Source organism: Capricornis sumatraensis, chromosome 19 (assembly GCF_032405125.1).
Source record: "Capricornis sumatraensis isolate serow.1 chromosome 19, serow.2, whole genome shotgun sequence".
Taxonomy (NCBI): domain Eukaryota; kingdom Metazoa; phylum Chordata; class Mammalia; order Artiodactyla; family Bovidae; genus Capricornis; species Capricornis sumatraensis.
In genome coordinates, this window is record NC_091087.1 from 8208934 (window position 1) to 8216832 (window position 7899).

At 38.2% G+C, this 7899-nt stretch overlaps 1 pseudogene; it reads right to left on the reverse strand.

Moving 5' to 3' along the window:
• Positions 1-2438: 2438 nt before the first annotated feature.
• LOC138095391 (eukaryotic translation initiation factor 4E-like) lies at positions 2439-7570 on the reverse strand (annotated as a pseudogene).
• Positions 7571-7899: the final 329 nt, after the last annotated feature.

Below are 7899 nucleotides of genomic sequence, written 5' to 3' on the forward strand. Positions count from 1 at the left end.
AGGGCCAGTGGAGAATTAGCCCAGACGCTTGTGTATCCCACCTGGGAGTGGGGGCTGGACAGAGAGGCATGGACTGCATAATCAGTGCTTAGGATAAGGACCGGGCCTGAGTGCCCTGAGGACAATCTGAGGGAGCTAACGTGAGACAGCAACCCAAACTGTGGGATTGCTAGAGAGAAAAGAAAGAGAATTTTCCCGCAAAAGGCTTTAATGTGCACACTGGCCTGCTTACAGAGCAAAGGATTGATCCAGTACCAAAGGAGAGCTAGCCAGCTGCATACAGGCTCCTCCACCCCTCACTCCCTCCCACCCCAGCTGGAGCCTGAGAAGTAGGAGAGCCACACCCAGAGCTAGAAGGCAAGGGGCTGCTGCAATCTCAGCCTCAGAGACTGGCATCCTCCACCAAACTGTGAGCAGGCTCCCAGTTGCTAACCACATCTTCCTGGGATCCTAGATGGTTGACATCTGCCAGTAGGGTCACAGCCTGAGATAAGCTCCCCAGAGGAGATACACATCACATCTGAGACAGTGCTCTCACGGTGCACCCTGGAAACAAAGTGGCTGGGACTGGGGAGGTGATTGAGATGTAGGGACCACCTGCAACAGTACACTCACCAAGCACCTGGTTGCCTGAGCTGCTCGGACCTGGGAAGGGCACAAAACGCAGGCCCAACTGAGTCTGTGCCCTTGTGGATTACCCAAGAACCTGAACCTGAGTGGCTTAGACCTGGGAAGTGCACAAAACCCAGGGCCCACTTTGGACAGTTCCCCTGCAGAGCAACCTGAAGCCTGAGCAGTGTAGACTGGGGAAGCACACGCCCTGTGAGTGGGAGCAAACCCACTGTGGCCAAGACACTGCAAGCACTCCCCGCACATGCCAGTGATATTTGTTTGCAGTGTTTCTCCCTCCCCACAGCACAACTGAACAAGTGAGCCTAAATACGTGACCAACTTTGCCACCTTGTGTCAGGGCAGAAATTAGACACTGAAGAGACTTGCAAAAAGAGGATCCAAAATAAACAAAGAAGAGGGAACGGCTCTGGAAGTGACGGATGCAGATTAAAACCCTCTCGTTAACATTGACTAAAGGAGCTTATGCTTGAGAACAAGCACAAGCTGGAACAAGGAACTATCTGAAACTGAACTGATCCCACACTGCCCAAAACAGCTCCAGAGAAATTCCTAGATATATTTTTACTATTATCACTTTAATTTATTAAAAATTTAAGTTCTTTATTACTCCTTTAATTTTCATATTTATAACCTATTACCTTGCAAAAGAAAAGACCCTATTTTTTATGATGCTACCTATTCAATTTATTAAAAATTAAAATAAACAAAATAAACAAACTTATGCTCCAAACTTATGCTGCTCCTGTGGAAGACACAATAGAGGCTGCCTTGCAATAATAAGTACAAATTCTTGCTACAGAGATGGAGAAATAAAAGGACAATTCTAATTGCCCCAAAGAAAATTCACTGTACACATCTTATTTACAGTTTCGTACACTGTCTTAATATGACTGGGACTGCCTTTCTACTTGACCCAATTTTTTAACCAAAACAAAATAACTTAAGTAATACAAAGTGTTAAAACACAGCATAAAGATACAAAAACAGACATACTAATTCTAATTAGGAATGAATTATGATGTTACATTGTTTTATACTCCACAATTAACTTTAGAAAATCACAAAAACATAGATCACTGATTTGAATGAAATGCATAAGTTTTTAGCAAAGTGTTTTAGTTAAGTTACAAAAGAAAATTACCCAAAAATGCACAAAATTGATGTTTATTCCACTTTTGTGTCTTATTTCTGGATCCTTCACCAATGTTACATGAGAAAGAAAAACTAAAGCAAAACAAATGGAAAAACTGAAATCAGAATCACTAATCTTAGCAAGTGGGAAAAAAAAATTAAAATCTAGCAGCCATCAGCAAGAGTATAGCAAAGATAATGCTGTAAAAAGAAACAAAGAAAATTGCCAGAAAACTGTATGCATCATACTCTTTCAAACCAGCAAAATATGCTCCTGCATACAATGCAACATAAACAAAATCATTTTCTTGTCAGGAATAGAAATGAAAGCTCTTTTTTTTTTTAATATTGTAGATGGGGCAAATGTGTTTGTAATGGTTAATTCTATTAAGCTATTACAGAGTGGACCAGGAATACATTTATGGATTCTGGGGATGATGTGTACTGTAATTCTTTGATTGGGATAATGGACACTCTAAAAAAAAAAAGAAAAGAAAATATGGACACAGAAGTACAAGACAAAGGCAAATGAGACTTCTTTTGTTTCTTAGTCACATTTAGGTGGAAATCAAATTTAAATGCAGTCCACGCTTCTTTTTAAGAGGATTTGGTTCAGCTCCAAAATGTCAATTCGTTGAGGCAGTCTCCTATGAGAATACTCAGAAGGTGTCTTCTTAAACAACAAACCTATTTTTAGTGGTGGAGCCACTCTGAGTAGCTGTGCCTGCATGGGACTGATAACCAATCACTGTCATTGGAGGAAGTCCTAACCTTTCCTTGTACATCTTCTCTATGTGTGTAGCAGCTTCTCTGTTTTCACATTCAGTAGTCCATATTGCTCTTTTATCACCTTTAGCTCTAACGTTAACAATAACTCTACATACATCATCACTGTAGTCATCAAAAGATTCTCCAATAAGGCACACCAGTGTCTCTAGCCAAAAACAATCGAGGTCACTTCATCTCTGCTATTTGTTCAGAGTAATTAGCCATCGTCTTCCTCATTTGTTTTTCTCATCTTCCCACATAGACTCAATACCATCCTTTAAAAATGAGTAGTCACAGCCAGGCATTAAATTGCTAGACAACTGGATATGGTTGTACAGAGCCCAAAAGTCTTCAACAATATCAAACTTAGATATCAATCAAAGGTTTGCTTGCCAAGTTTTGCTTTTATCATTTTTAAAAAACCAGAGTGCCCATCTGTTTTGTGAAGGGTGTTTAGTGTTCTGGGTTAGCAACCTCCTGATTAGATTCTGTTTTCTCTTCTACTGTAGGCAGGGGATTCGGAGTAGGGGTGGTTTCCTAAATTGGGAGGGAAGCCAGTAGAAGAGATAAAGAGAAAATCAAATGGAAAATTAACTTGAAAATTTAAGTTTCTATTTCCAATAAACTGTGTCTGTGAAATCTTCCAGAGGTAAAGACTCAGAAGAACAGACAGACCTAGATCCATTTTCATTCTCTGAGGCATGCGCACAGCATGGAAAGGATGAATGAATGGAAGACAGGCACTTGTGAAACCCAGCAGGTCCTGCTGGCAACCACACCAGCAGCAGCTCTCCATAGGCCTCATTCCTCCCCAAAAAAGACCCTAGTTTTAATGTAAATTTCATATATATATATATATTACAATTTTTGTGATTGATTTTGTTTTGCATTTTTAATATTGTATTTTTGAGAGTCTAAACTCTACTCTGGATTTTTAATCTTTGCTTTTTGGTATTTGTTATCAATTTTGTACCTTTAAGAATTTAATCTTCAGTATCCATTTTCACTTAGGGGCATGATTACTGGTTTGATTGCTCTCTTCCCTATTGACTCTCCCTTTTCTTCCCCAGGTCACCTCTATCTCCTCTCTCCCGCTTCCCTTCTCTACTTAACTCTGTGAATCTCTCTAGGTGTTCCAGGCTGTGGAGAACACTTAGGAAACTTATTACTGGATAGATTGGTCTCTCCTCTTTTGACTCCCCCTCTTCTCCTGATCACCTATATCTCCTTCCTCCCTCTTCTCTTCTCCATGTAACTCTGTGAACCTCTCTGTTTGTCTCTTGTTGTGGAGAATTATTTTACCATTAACCTAGAAGTTTTATCATCTGTGCTGTGTGGATGGATAAGTCTTGAGGCTACTGTAAGAATAAGACTGAAAACCAGAGGCAGAAGGCTTAATTCCAAAACTTGAGAACATCAGAGAACTCCTGATTCCAGGGAACATTAATTGACAAGAGCTCACCCAAAAGCCTCCATACCTACACTGAAACCAAGCTCCACCCAAGAGCCAAAAAGTTCCAGAGCAAGACATACCTAGCTAATTCTCCAGTAGAACAGGAACACAGCCCTGAGCATTAAAAGAAAGGCTGCCCAAAGCCATGCCAAAGCTATAGACACCCTAAAACTCACTACTGGACACTTCACTGCACTTCAGAGAAGAGATCCAGCTACCCACCAGAACACAGGTGCAAGCTCCCCTAACCAGGAAACTTTGTCCAACCCCACATACAGAGGGCAGGCTCCATAATAAAGAGGAACCATGAACTTCCAGCCAAAGACAGGACACCCCAGACACAGAAATCTAAATAAAATGAAAAGTCAGAGAAATATTTGGCAGGTAAAAGAACATGATAAATGCTCACCAAACCAAACCAAAGAGGAGGGGATAGGGAGTCTACCTGAAAAAGAATTCAGAATAATGATAGTACAGATGATCCAAAATCTTGCAAACAAAATGGAGTTACAGATAAATAGATTAAAGACAAGGATTGAGAAGATGCAAGAAATATTTAATAATGACCTAGAAGAAATAAAGAAGAGTAAATCAATAATGATTAAGGCAATAACTGAGATCAAAAACACTCTGGAGGGAAACAACAGTAGAATAACTGAGGCAGGATATAGGATAAATGAGGTGGAAGATAGAATGATGGAAATAAATGAAGCGGGGGGGGGGGAGAATTAAAAGAAATGAAGACAACCTTAGAGACCTCTGGGACAATGTTAAATGTCCCATCATTCAAATCATAAGAGTCCCAGAAGAAGACACAAAGAAAGGGCATGAGAAAATACTTGAAGATAATAGTTGGAAACTTCTCTAAAATGGGGAAGGAAACAGCCACCTAAGTCCAAGAAAACCAGAGAGTCCCAAACAGGATAAACCCAAGGTGAAACACAACAAGACATGTATTAATCAAACTAATGAAGATCAAACACAAAGAGCAAATGTTAAAAACAGCAATGGAAAAGCTGCAAATAACATACAAAGGGATTCCCATAAGGGTAACAACTAATCTTTCAATAGAAACTCTTCAAGCCAGAAGGGAATGGCAGGGCATACTTAAAGTAATGAAAGAGAAAAACCTACAATCCAGATTACTATACCCAGCAAGGACCTCATTCAAATATGAAGAAGTCAAAAGCTTTACAGACAAACAAAAGCTGAGAGAATTCAGCAACCATGAAACCAGCTCTTCAACAAATGCTAAAGGATATTTTCCAGACAGAAAACATAAAAAATTTTATAAACTCAAACCCAAAACAACAAAGTAAATGGCAATGGGATTATACTTATCAATAATTACCTTAAATGTAAATGGGTTGAAAGCCCACCCAAAGGACAAAGACTGGCTGAATGGATACAAAAACAAGACCCCTATATATGCTGTCTATAGGAGACCCACCTCAAACCAAGAGACATATCAGACTCAAAGTGAATAGTTGGAAAAACATGTTTCATGCAAATGCAGACCAAGAGAACGCAGGAGTAGCCATACTCATATCAGATAAAAGAGACTTTGAAGTAAAGACCATGAAAAGAGACAAAGGAGGACACTACATAATGATCAAAGGATCAATCCAAGAAGAAGATATAACAGTTATAAATACATATGCATCCAACATAGGAGCACCTCAATACATAAGGCAAATGCTAACAAGTATGAAAGGGGAAATTAACAGTAACACAATAATAGGGGGAGACTTTAATACCCCACTCGCACCAATGCATAGATGAACCAAACAGAAAATTAGCAAGAAAACACAAACTTTAAATGATACAATAGACCAGTTAGACCTAATTGATATATATAGGACATTTCCCCCCCAAACAATGAATTTCACCCTTTTCTCAAGTGCACACAGAACATTCTCAAGTATAGATCCCATCCTGGGCCATAAATCTAGCCTTGGTAAATTCAAAAAATTTGAAATCATTTCAAGCATCTTTTCTGATTGCAATGCAGTAAGATTAGATGTCAACAACAGGAGATAAAAACTATTAAAAATACAGTCATATGGAGGCTATACAACACACTTCTCAATAACTAAAAAATCATGGAAGAAATTAGAAATGAAATAAAAATTTTCATAGAAACAAATGGAAATGAAAACATGACAACCCCAAACCTATGCTGCTGCTGCTGCTAAGTCACTTCAGTTGTGTCCAACTCTGTGAGATCCCATAGATGGCACCAGGCTCCTCTGCCCCTGGGATTCTCCAGGCAAGAATACTAGAGTGGGTTGCCATTTCCTTCTCCATCCAAAACCTATGGGATTCAGTAAAAGCAGTGCTAAGGGGAGGGTTCATAGCAATACAAGTTTACCTCAAGAAACAAGAGAAAAAACAAATAAATAGCCTAAAGCCACTAGAAAAAGAAGAAATGAAGAACCTCAGTGTTAGTAGAAGGAAAGAAATAATAAAAATTAGAGCAGAAACAAATGAAAAAGAAACAAAGAAAGCAAAAATCAGCAAAACTAGAAGCTGGTTCTTTGAGAAGATAAAGAAAATAGATACACCATTAGCCAGACTCATAAAGAAAAAAGGGGAGAAGAATCAAATCAACAAAATTAGAAATGAAAAAGGAGAAATCACAACAGACAACACAAAAATACAAAGGATCATAAGAAACTATCAGCAACTATATGCCAATAAATTGGACAACTTCAAAGAAATAGACAAATTCTTAGAAAAGCATAACCTTTCAAAACTGAACCAAGAAGAGATAGAAAATCTTAACAGACCCATTACAAGCACAGGAGTAGAGACTGTAATAAAAAATCTTCCAACAAACAAAAGCCCAGGACCAGACAGCTTCACAGCTGAATTCTTCCAAAAATTTAGAGAAGAGCTAACACCTATCCTACTCAAACTCTTCCAGAAAATTGTAGAGGAAGGTAAACTGCCAAACTCATTCTATGAGGCCACTATCACCCTAATACCAAAACCAGATAAAGATACCCCAAAAAAGAAAACTACAGGCCAATATCACTGATGAACATAGATGCAAAAATCCTCAACAAAATTCTAGCAAACAGAATCTAACAACATATTAAAAAGATCATACATCATGAACAAGTAAGCTTTATCCCAGGCATGCAAGGATTCTTCAATATTCACAAATCAATCAATGTGATACACCACATTAACAAATTGAAAGATAAAAACCATATGATTATCTCAATAGATGAAGAGAAAGTCTTTAACAAAGTTCAACATCCATTTATGATAAAAACTCTCCAGACAACAGGTATAGAAGGAACATACCTCAACATAATAAAAGCCATATATGATAAACCCACATCAAACATTATCCTCAATGGTGAAAAATTGAAAACATTTCCCCTAAAGTCAGGAACAAGATAAGGGTGCCCACTCACTACTACTATCCAACATAGTTTTGAAAGTTTTAGCCATAGCAATCAGAGAAGGAAAAGAAATAAAAAGAATCCAGATTGGAAAAGAGGAAATAAAACTCTCCCTGTTTGCAGATGACATGATCCTTTGTATAGAAAACCCTAAAGACACCACCAGAAAATTACTAGTGCTAATCAATGAATATAGTAAAGTTGCAGGATATAAAATTAACACACAGAAATCCCTTGCAGTCTTATACACTAACAATGAGAAAACAGAAAGAGAAATTAAGGAAACAATCCCATTTGCCATAGCAACAAAAAGAAAAAAATACTTAGGAATAAATCTACCAAAAGAAACAAAAGACCTATACATAGAAAACTATAAAACACTGATGAGAGAAATCAAAGATGACACAAATAGATGGAGGAGAACATAGAACAGAAATAAATGAAAACGAAACAAAGAAGACTGTAGCAAAAATCAGCAAAACTAAAAGCTGGTCCTTTGAG